Genomic DNA, 12,521 nt, shown 5'->3' with positions numbered 1-12,521 from the left:
CATAAATATACAGTATATATAGAGAGAGATGGAGTGGGGGGCGTTTATGTCCTTTATTGGTTTACATTTTTGTATTATATACTGAAATAATAACATCTAAGTTGATCGTTTTGGGGAAATAGTCATGGCTCTAGCATGGAATTTCATTTCAAACCTTTATTTAAACTCGAAAGGAAACCGAGGTTTCTCTCATTTACGTCAGTCACGTCGATTGTACGTACAAAAATAAGCAAAACAAAAAAACACACAGCATATCAAATCATAACAATAAGACAACAAGGCGAGACAAAAGTAAGGATAACAAATCAATTAAAACGCGTACAACTTCATTGACAATGTTTGTAGATCAACGTTTTAAATTCTGCAACAGAGGGGAATACAATTACTTTAATGAATGTGAAAGGCTATTCCCATTTCTGTAATTAATACACGCAAGGGTGTGTTTGCTGAAAGCTACGTTTACTGCAAAGGTCAATGAATTGATATAATTTCCCTTCTGGTACATGTTCAGCTCCCCTATATACCGTGGGCACGCTCTGAATGTCATTATTCACGGTGTTCCATTCCGTCTTGTCGTTTCTCATTTCATACGGGATTATTAAATCTTAAACGGGAAACATCCACGAATATTAGCTCGTATCCGCTTTCGCGAGGTGTTTTGGACAGAGAGAGTTGCGCAACAGCAGCCCGTCTGCCCGCGCCTCCTCATAACTCAGCGGCCACGGGGAACCTGCGGTGGAGGGAAGAGCAGCGCATGTGAGTGCCATGCTGAGCAATACATCAGCCACCGTAGGGGGTCCTACTACCTCGTAGCCTCCTCCATAATGAAGTCCATTTGTTAACATGCTAGGGAAAGGCCATGTTCTCCCCGCTGCCCTTTCCACAGAGAACAGAAAACTCAGTCACGGGCGCGGCTCGCACTCGCACACACACACACACGCATGGACCAAACCCACGGCGCTCCCGAAGACGAACCCGTCCCGCGTTGGCTCTAGTCGTAAGGCTACGCGATGGAATATGAAGATTATTTTTATCAATTGCTCATACCTAGTGGTTTTACGAGTGTAATTATTACAGCACCGTTGACCTGCCCTAGTTCGCCCCGGCCTGCGAAGGCCCCTCTTAATCACTATGTTTGGTGTGAGATGTATTGGTTGCCAGACAGGAAGGGCTGGTGGAGGGTTGAAGTGGCAGGTTGCCAGTTAATTAGGTTTCAGATGGTCGGGGGGGTTCAGGGGAGCGTCTCCCAACAGAAGCAGCCTGGGCCCTGTGCACTGCCTGTGAGCAGGTCATGCGTAGGCAGATGCTAGCCCTTCTATATCCTATTCTGTTTGTCTCTCACTCTGCATGTTGGTCTTCATCGTGGAGCAGATTGCTATAGATGCCGGGGGCATGCAATGACTAATTTGGGGTTGAATACCACATTGTGGCCTATCGCCAGTACAAATTACTGCAGGTTTAGGATATGGGTGGGGCGATAGGAGAAACTCGCGCTACTGATATTTGGCCCTTGATAACAGTACACAATAACAAAGAAGAAATACCCATAAAAAGGCAAAAAGCAGGAATTATGTATTCACATGGAAACTTTCTTTAGTGCGCATCACAAACTGGCCAATTGTACATGAAACAATGTAGGCTACAACAGATTGCATAGTGCCTATTTAACACACACTGGTCGCAACTTGTTATATTATTAATTATGTCCCCAAGGGAAAACTTTGTTACCATCTGCAATGAAAATACATACTGTACATCATCTGTTTTGTCTAATAAGATAATATGTTCCGTCTGTTCACCTCATTCCAGTAATTTGTATTGCAGTAAAATGGGATTGTCAAGCCAAAAAAATACAAATAATAATATTAATATTATTTTCTTTAATGTATTTATTCATTCATGCCAGTCCCTAATTCGGTCATGGAGAAAATACTGTGATGCAGCTACAGTAACTAGGTATGGTACAGCTGAAAACTGTTGGCCAAAGTGGCCACTATCACAATTAAGAATGAGCTCCTGGGTGTTATTGCCTTTATAAAAACAGGGCTTGCAACACTTTTAATACTCCCAAAAGTGTTTTCCTATAGACTGTTGAAGGTCCTATACAAAATTATTTTGTGAGAATAAAAAAAGCGAAGATTTTGAAGATATGCCTCTTCCACGCTTAACACCCAAGCCTGTACCATAATGAAGATATGCCTCTTCCACGCTTAACACCCAAGCCTGTACCATAATGAAGATATGCCTCTTCCACTCTTAACACCCAAGCCTGTACCATAATGAAGATATGCCTCTTCCACACTTAACACCCAAGCCTGTACCATAATGAAGATATGCCTCTTCCACTCTTAACACCCAAGCCTGTACCATAATGAAGATATGCCTCTTCCACACTTAACACCCAAGCCTGTACCATAATGAAGATATGCCTCTTCCACTCTTAACACCCAAGCCTGTACCATAATGAAGATATGCCTCTTCCACTCTTAACACCCAAGCCTGTACCATAATGAAGATATGCCTCTTCCACTCTTAACACCCAAGCCTGTACCATAATGAAGATATGCCTCTTCTACGCTTAACAAACACCCAAGCCTGTACCATCATGAAGATATGCCTCTTCTACGCTTAACAAACACCCAAGCCTGTACCATAATGAAGATAATGCCTCTTCCACACTTAACACCCAAGCCCAGAGGCAAAGCTTCTGAACAGGCAAGCCAGGCAGCAGCTTGGTATGGCCATGAAATATGTATTCAATTCTATTGAAAGTGGTCTTAAAAAGGTCTTAAAAAGTCTTAAATGTAACCAGGACAATACACTTACCAAAGGGGGGTTTTGAAATTGGAAGAACATAGCAAGTCATTTAAAGGAACATGGGTATTCAAAGACTCGCATTACTAATATGACGATTTGGCATGAACTCCAGACAAGGCTCAAAACTAAGACAACCATAGATCAGATCAACCAGGATGTGATGCATCTTGGGGTGCAGCACTGAGAGGTGTAATGCACAGAGTGATTGTCACCTAGCAGAAAGGAACCATGCTTTGAGAGGGCATACACATGCCAATATGACCCACATAATGGCAATTTCCTGTCACATGTGGAATTGATGGCACAATTTGATCCAGTGATGAAGGAACATTTGAGGAGGATTCAAAACAAAGAAACAAAGGTGCACTACTACCTCAGCAGTGAAATTCAAAATGAAATCATAGCACTGATTGGAGACAAAATAAGTGATGAGATAGTCAAACAGGTGAAACAAGCTAAATAAGTACTCCGGACACTAGCCACACAGAACAACTGTATATTGTCTAGAGCAGGGGTGTCAAACTCATTTTCACAGAGGGCCACATCAGCATTATGGTTGCCCTCAAAGGGCCAAAGACCGTATAAATGTTAATGTAATGTAAAATAAATGTAGCTACACATTTACATATTGTTAAACATGGTGTTTCTGTATTTATTACTTATTCAAGTTATACATATTGCATATTCATTTGCATAAATGTAAAAATATATGTTAGCTTATGTTATTTTAACAAATAATTTTAGTTTATCAGAACCCCATATTACTCCACCAATCAATGATCAAACCATTCAAGTAAATAACAAAGAAGAATATCATCAAATACAAGCTATGACATTAAGTTTGTTCAAAACCTTTTTGTCACAGTCAAGAGGGGCAGAACTAACAACTGTGAGCTGCAAAGAACACGTGGGACAGATGTAGCAGATGTTACAAAAACAAATGGCTGCACACAACCTTGCAGAGGCCATACATCCAACTAATGGAAGATAGTTTAATTAACTTTAATTAACAGATTGCAGAATGGGTACAGTACAGTACAGCTCAATACACACAATTGTTAAGGGGATGCAGACCAGAGAAAGACTTTCGACTTGTTTACATCAGGGTCCCCCATTTTCAATTCGTAATGAAATTGCTATTATGTGTCTGCATGAACACACAACTGTAACTGTACTCAAAAATAACAAAATAAGGGTTGTCTCAGTTCACAACTATATTGGTCAAGTTTTGGGTGGGACTTGTTTGCGTCCCTACAGCTTCTTATTCAATTGAGCGAGATGCTCGGTTATGTCACACAGCCAGTTTGCATCTGACAGTTCAGACAATATTTCTTCAACCCTTTGTTACCTATTCCACCTGGATCGTTTTTGTATTTTGGGCTGTAAAATTGTCAAAGAATGTCTGAGGAGTAAGTGCTTTTGGCTTTTTTCCTTTGTTACCTCAGATGTTCAACATACATGTATGTGTAAGAATGTGTAATAACTAAGGCTGTCAAAGTTAAAGCTTTATTAACGCATTAACCCACAATTATTTTAACACTGGTATTTTTTAACCCAATATTAATGTAAAAAAAAAAAAAAAAAAAAAATTTTTTTTTTTTTTTTTTTTTTTTACCTGAGCTCTTGGGGGGCCACATCAAATGACGTGGCGGGCCGGATTTGGCCCGCGGGCCGTGAGTTTGACACCTATGGTCTAGAGAGTAGTGAACTGCAAGCCATCAGTTGGTGCAGCCATCGCTGAACATTTCATAGGATTTGTTCATGTTCAAGACACCACTGGAAAAGGTCTGTGTGACACACTACATGTTGATGTGAGTGGCAGCATTGGCAATAGCCTTACACTTTATATATTTATAGTATGTATAGTGTGTTCTAGTGTGTTTTATTTGAAAGTTGCACATTTGTAATTTATTTAGTATTTTTTTTTTTTTGCATCAGATTATTTGTAACATAATGGAGATGAACACTGGTTGGGGGCCCCTCCTAAGCAGTATTGCCAAGGGCCCCAATAGATAGCAGCGCCACTGCCCAAGCCTATACCATAATGAAGATATTCCACATCCACCCTTAACACCCACGCCTGTACAATGACGATATGCCTCGGCTCGTCCACGCCACCCACGCCTGTACCATAATGAAAGTATGCCTCATCATGCCAACTATTAGTCATCAGTCATGAATCACACGTTTAGCATCAGGTTAATCACAGCGTTTAACATGTCAACGTTTCTGCTTTAACAACACTTTAGCACCTTTTGATTTCCGCGTCTTCAATATATAGCGTTACCTCCCCCGACCTCTTGTTAAACTGCGCTGTGTATTAACCCTTTCACTGCCACACGACAGAAGGTTAGCCCTTTACTATCACACAACCGACGGCCATGCTCCATCATTAGCATCATTAGCTCCGCATTTGCGGAGCTAATGATGCTAATGATGGAGCATGGCCGTCGGTTGTGTGATAGTAAAGGGCTAACCTTCTGTATCGTCACAGTGAAAGTTAACCGGCTGTCGTGTGGCAGTGAAAGGGTTAATAGCGGTTCGCACAGCGGGCTCCGTGGGCTCCTCGGGGAGAGCGCTAACTTGGGACAGTGAGAGCAGACATGATCCGACGACACAGCGACCTGTGAAAAGGTCATCTGTGTCCTGGCACGCCCGCTGTGCCACCCCAGCCGTGGCTGAGCCAGGAAACACCCCGTCGGCACCGAGACGCGTACAATATAACCAGAGAGGTTCTGTGGGATTAGGAGATGATGCCTAATGCAAGAAGAAACGCTCACTTTACTCCAGATTTCTTAAATGGACAATACTGTAGATATGTAGTCGCACTTTTGTGATTTTTTTTTGTTTGTTACATGGTCATTACTTAATACTGAATTCATGCTTTTACACGTTGTATATAGATAAACCGTATGGGTTTTGACCATTTACAAAGACATGAAAGGGCCTAAATCCTATTTTATTTATTTTAATATCTTCAATTGTTGCTGTGGTGTTGAGTAGCCTATAATGCAACATGGGTAATATAGTACGGCATGATAATCATCACTCAGAATAGACGGTATGAACTGACGGTTGCCTATTTTACAAATAAGTCACATATGTTGTTAAGATAAGGTTCAGAGAGAGAGAGAGAGAGAGAGAGAGAGAGAGAGAGAGAGAGAGAGAGAGAGAGAGAGAGAGAGATCTCCATGTCTGCTGCTGTGATTTATTGAAGCCTCGCATGGGATGGAAAGCCTGGGGGAAATTGTTTAAAATGACCCCAAATTGGTTTTTGATTGTTTTGTTTGGTCAGGGTGTTCTCCGTGGTTCTCCACGGTTCTCCGTGGACCCTCCACACCATTCTCCTCCCTGGCCTCTCGCGGCACTTAGGATAAATTGATCCGTTTTGTTTCCGACAGGTGTTTGTCGGAACCCGTGCTAATTCGGCATGGAGGCCGCCAGGGCGGAGGTCTCGCTGCAGACCATTACCTTCCATTGTCTTTATGATGAATATTTTACTCATGTCTCCATATCTTTCTCTGCTATTTATCTGTGTAGCGGGGGCTGAGTAATGACGTCCTCGGGGGTGAGGCGATGGATGGAGAGGGAGAGCGGGAGGAAGGCTCTGAAACTAAAGGAGGAGCTGTTCCTCAGAGGTGGCTCTCAGCTGAAGGATCATGAACAGCCTTCTGCAGAAGAGAAGATGACGAACAGTATTCTTTCCTGTAGGCTATTTATTTAGCTTTGATGATATTGTAACACGTAGTATGAATAAGACCGTCACACTTTAATGGATGAATAATAATATGGTAACAATAATAATAATAACTTTATTTATATAGCAGCACCAAATAGCACGATGATAACAATGATAATGTATTTACTGTATTACTGTATAATTACTGTATTTAGGTTCTCAAACATAATATCAATGCCCCCCCCCCCCCCCCAGGCAATAATTTGCAGGAGATCTCTGTTTGAAAAGAGTCCTAAATATCCCCAAGCAAGTTTAGCTCAAAACCCCGCCCCATCATTTTCATTGGCTTACAAGTCGTGGCCTCATGCAGCACCAACTGCTGATCTTGCCCTCTCAAAGATGACGGAGCATAAATATGCAGCAGCATCCCCTGTTGGGGTTGGTTATTACTCAACGATGTTAAATATTACAGTGTATACAGTACATCATTTTCTTTTATGAACGACGATTAAGGAGCCTATTAATCAGGACTTTCTCATCCATTTGTTTTTTGTGCTTTTACTAGCTGAACATGGAGCTAATGTTAGTGTTGCCCTGTTATTCCTTGGCCTATGACAGTACGAAATAGGAGTCATTCAAAATATGAAAATATTACCACATTTCATATGGATATTTCAGTAGGCTAATAGAGACATGTATTCCTCATTTTCGTATTTGTGCCTGTTTTACACAGAACTTATAAAAAACACAGAACACAGAACTTATAAAAAAAAAAATTCCATACTCCTTGTTGTTTTACAGAGTGTGTCTGGACCCTGTCAGTAGCACTGATGATGGAGCTAACATTACGCTAGTGCCCCTAATGGAAATCTATCGCCGAAAATTACTGAGACAATGAAGTAGCTAGTTAGCTATTTTAACAAACATTCTGTTTGATAATTTTTCACTGATGATTACCAAACATTGAAGACTAGCGACAATAACGTTGGCTAGCATAACATTAGTTAAAAAGCTTGATGCTGACGAACAGAGAGAGGGAAGCCAGCGTGGAGAGTGTCTCAGCCAATCACATTGCGATCTTGGAGGCTGTGGGGCGGGGTTTTGGCTAATCTTGCTCTGGAATTATTAGGATGCGATTGATATGTCCCAGGGACTACTGCCTGAGAATATTGTTGTTGTTAGATATGATTTAGAATGTCTATAGCCTACACAGTGGAAAGAGTGAATATGACAAGGATACTCGTTATGCATTATCTCACTGGGCTAATGTCTACTAAATTAAATAACGATTAAAACATAATTCTGGGTACCCCCCAGAACCTCCTCAACCCCAGTTGCTAGCTGCTGCTCTGCGAGTTTCGATAATGGAAAAATCTCTTTCTTAAGGCCATTGACCTTCCCTCCTTCAGCTGCCCAACTTAAACATGCAGGGTCTTGTCTGTGGAGACCGTAAGCAACCGCCAGATTACGCAACCCTCTCTTCCTATATGACCATGGGCAAGAGCACACTGTGTGGGAACTGATATCCTTCGGTCTGACGTTGAGTCTGACTGGGATGTTATATCATCGAGCATGTTCCCTCCTTTCTTGCATTGCATCAATCACGTTTTTCTCTCCATTCTTGGTTGATAATGTAGATAATGTATTTTATTTTATAATTGACCTATCCAGGGCTTGACATTAACTGTTTGGCTCACCAGCCACTGTGGCTAATGGTTTTCCAAAGTCACTAGCCACTCAGCATTTTCACCAGCCAAAAATAGCACACACACACACACACACACTCTACCCAAATATTTAGTTCTTATAGTATAAAGTTTGGCGACAGAGAGAGAGAGAGAGAGAGAGAGAGAGAGACTCTCTCATTACGCACAACGCAAGTAAGCGTGCACTGCATTCCAAGAGAGAGAGAGAGAGAGAGAGAGAGAGAGAGGGACTCTCATTACGCGTGATGCAAGTAAGCGGGCACTGCGTTCCGAGAGAGAGAGAGAAAGAGACTCTTCACTACGACTCTAAAACGGTGACTCTGCACGGTCTACCCGCCAAAGTGGCTGGTAAGAGTGACGGAGTTACACGCCACTGCCCAATTCTAACCGCATTTGATAATGTCAAGCCCTGGACCTATCCCAAGCTCTGCCCTCTTTCCTTGAGCCTCCAATCATAACTACTGTGTTCCTTGGTCAAACAAAGATCTTTTTCAGTTTTTTTACCCTTGACCCTCTTATCACAAGCGTTGCTTTCCTGTCAAGCTAGGAGGGGGCGGAGCTTGGGATAGGCCAATGGCGGTGCATGTGAGGAGCGAGTCCACAATGCAACGCAGCCAGCTGTACTGTGGCATTTACCGTCCTGTCTTTGTCAGCGCTAACGTCAGTGCCGCACCCACAACCAACTAATGTTAGCGCAGCTAACTGTTAGCTACTGTATTGGTAACACTTGCCCTAGCATCTCAATAGTTTGAGCATGGACCACACATATTTGAGAATTTAGAGGGGGGGGGGGGTGACATACTGTATAAATTGCGTATCAAGCAGCTAAAAGCCGCAAATGAAGAAAGGACTGCCACGTTGCCAGGATGTTGCTAGCTAGAGAGACAACAACGTGAGTTGGTTACTGGTACTGATGTTAGCATTGCCAAAGGCAGGACGGTAATGGCTAGAAGGCATCCATATTACAGCCGGCTGTGTTGCATTGTGGACTCCTCACATGACCCACGTGACGTCATGGCATCTTTATGAAACTCCACCTTTCTTAAAATCATTTGTGCTCATTTGTCTAAAACTCAGAGTCCAATAAGCTGCTCTACTGAAAAGTGTGTGCGTGTGCGTATGCGTGTGCGTGTGTGTGTGTGTTTAGAAATAATGTCTTACTCAGCAAACGTGTAGAATATACCTTGTGTGTAATCTACTCTGCCTGTCATAAGGCTGTGGGAGCCGGGCTGGTCTGAAGGTGGAGATGTTGGAGAGATATGGAGCAGGTCAGAGACACGTGGGGGCGATTCTCATGAATAAACACCTCGAACCATAGCCTGAACTGAGTGCCAGAATCATGATTTAGATAAAGACTGCTATTATCATTCAGTAATAAATGTTCTTTATAATTCAGTGAATTATTGAATTAAAATGTTACATTATTTACATGTTTATTACCCCAATTCTCATTACCGCAAGGCTTCACCCTTTATTACGACATCTCACAATACTGTAATAAATCAACGATATCTCCAAATATTAAAAAAACACAAACTTTATTTTAAACCCCACATGAAATGCTACATGAAAATGAATTCCATATATGAATGCATGTAAAGATTGCATTATATCACAACAAAACCACTTTCTCAATACTGCTAATAGCTGTTCTGTTTCATTATGGCTTTCGCTCAGCATCATCTGCACTGTACTTCACTCCGTGCACGAGCACTGAATAAAAAATTCCACCATGTACCTTTACTGTGAGGATTCGCCTGTCCCTGGACCTTTTTTCCCTGTCTACTCTCTTCACCAGCCCCCACCCTTGGACATTCTTGTTCCTCTACCTTCACGCACCTGTTGGGAGTTTGCAATCAGGTCTGGAGAGTACTTAGGTTGCAGACACCCCTCCAGTCCTTGTCGTTCTGTGTTCTGTGTTCTGTGTTCTGTGTTCTGGACTCTGTGTTCGTTCTGTATTCTGTACATCACCATCACCTGCCGCGTCTCCGGCGTGAGACGACGTGCCAGCCATCACCACCTGTCGCCGTTTGCCTGGAGTGGGACACCGCCTTCGCTCTCTAATTCTCTACGGGAGGTTCCAGTGTTCCCACTCCAGACGTCAAGCCGGCTCGCCATCGCTCCCGATTCCACGGGAGGAAGGCGTCTCTTCGTGATCCTCGTTCCTGGGGTGAGGCTCGCCGTCGCTCCCTATTATTCCACGGGAGGATGGCGTGTGCTCATTCCGTTCCCCTCGGACCCCGGCTCGTCGTCGCCCCCTATTATTCCACTGGATGATGGCGTGTGCCCATCCCGTTTCCCCTCAGACCCAGGCTCGCCGTCGCTCCCTAGTATTCCACGGGAGGATGGCGTGTGCCCATCCCGTTTCCCCTCGGACCCCCTTTGTTCTGCGCTGCCCGTCTGCAGCATCCGAGGAGGAGGAGGAGGATTCCTTCCTGAGCAGCAGAGCCCTACTCGGTGTAGGGACGGGAGGAGGATCTCCGTGCCAGGCCCCCGCTGTCGGGCCCCTGTCCCCGTGCCAGGCCTCCGCCGTCGGGCCCCTGACCCCGTGCCAGGCCTCCGCCGTCGGGCCCCTGTCGCCGTGCCCGGCCTCCGCCGTCGGAACCCTGTCCTCTTCCCTGTAAGCAGCTCTGGCCCTCGCCCTGTCCAAGGCCTTAACCCTGTTCTCTGTCCCTGTCTCCAGCCCGCCTCTCCGGGCCTCTGTCCCTGTCCCCCTCTCCAGTGCCCCTGGTCCTGGTCCTGACACTTAGCCCTGGCCCTTAGCCTTAGTCCCTTAGCCTGTTCGCCTCTTAAAGGCACAGTGCCGCAGTTTCCATATCTTCATGGACTCTAGTTGTTTTTGTGTTCTCCCTTAAAGGGACTGTGCCGCTTTTTGTTCTTTAATAAATATTGCCCTGTTTTGGCTTACTCTAATACCTGTCTTGTGTTGTGCGATTGGGGTCGGTTTCAAACCATAACATTTACATCCCAACATTCGTCTGGCCACACCCCCATCCGCTTACTCTTCATAAGCAGGTGTGTGGTCACCTACTCGCCTCCTTCTTCACTTTCACCACAAGGAAGTGCCTTCGGTAGATCCCACACTTGACGAGGTTGTTAGCTGAAGAAAGTTGAGACGTATTTACATTGTTGCTTGTTTTTTTCTTCTCTCATATATTAGACAGAAAAAAACTAAGTCATAATGTCTACTTCGGAGGGTCGCGCTCGCAACGCTACTCTTCACCAGCGGTTCTCCATTTCCGCCTCCATCGTGCGTCTTGGAGCGGGGCTGAGACCTCTCTCGTGGTCGGCAGCCACGCCCGGTAGGCGTCCGATGGGTAGTTTGCCTCTCCAAGGAGCTGGTGCACCAGTGCCGTCTCCTGTGCAATGGCCTGGTTCCGGCTCTGGTTCCTCTGCTTCCGGGGAGTCGTCCGCTGTTGGGCGGCCGGTTCCCTTGGTTGCGGAGGATTTGAGACGCAACATTTTTGCGTCAGCTCGCTCCCGTCGCAAGATGGTGGCTTGCAGACACGAACGGCCTGGTTTTGGTGAGTTGCTGGAGCCAGGTGAGGATGTGTCGGTCTCTACATGCCCGATGGAGACAGAGGACTACATGATAGAGGCGGACGGGTTCTTATTTGAAGGCCCGGTGGAGACATGTCTCCCGCCCGTCCAGGTAACACTGGAGGGGGGTGAGATGTCTCCTTGGGGCGCCTCGTTCGAAGATGTTGGGGTAGAACCTCTGACTCGTCGGCTCCTTGACCAGTAGTCTGCTGTATGTGAGGGATGCGGGCTCGGAGGAGGAAAGTCTGCAGGGGGAACTGCGTGCTTTGTTTCCCGAGCTCATGGAACAGCCACTGCCTGTTCCTGTCCCTGATGATCTCATAGGTCATCTATGGCAATGTCGCCCGGTGAGAGGGGTGGACCTTGTCTACCCATTTTTCCCCTCAATGGCGGCCTATGTCCGTCAGGGCCAGGTGGTCTCCCACATCATAGGCCTTACTCCTGCCTACGTGCAAGTCACGCGGGTGGCGGGTTTGGTCGATGGTATGAAGGAGGGCGTGCCACGGCTTGATAGGCTGATGGCGGCGCTCCTTTGTCCGGAGGTGGTGTGGGAGCCGTTACGGAAGCTGGTTCCCCAAGGGAAATCGGCGAGGCGGTTGGCATATTGGAGCGACCAGTCATTTATCACCGGAACACAATCTCTAGCTGCCGCGTCTAACATCGCACAGCTGGCGAGATTCATGTCCGGGATATTGAAGGGCGGCACAGAGCTGACTGATGTACAACATGACCAGCTCGCCCAGTCGGCAGGAGCCATCGTGCATCTGACTCAGCCGCAG

Source organism: Notolepis coatsorum, assembly GCF_963971535.1.
Source record: "Notolepis coatsorum genome assembly, chromosome: 20".
Classification (NCBI taxonomy): Eukaryota; Metazoa; Chordata; class Actinopteri; order Aulopiformes; family Paralepididae; genus Notolepis; species Notolepis coatsorum.
Note: the sequence above shows the minus strand (reverse complement) of the source record.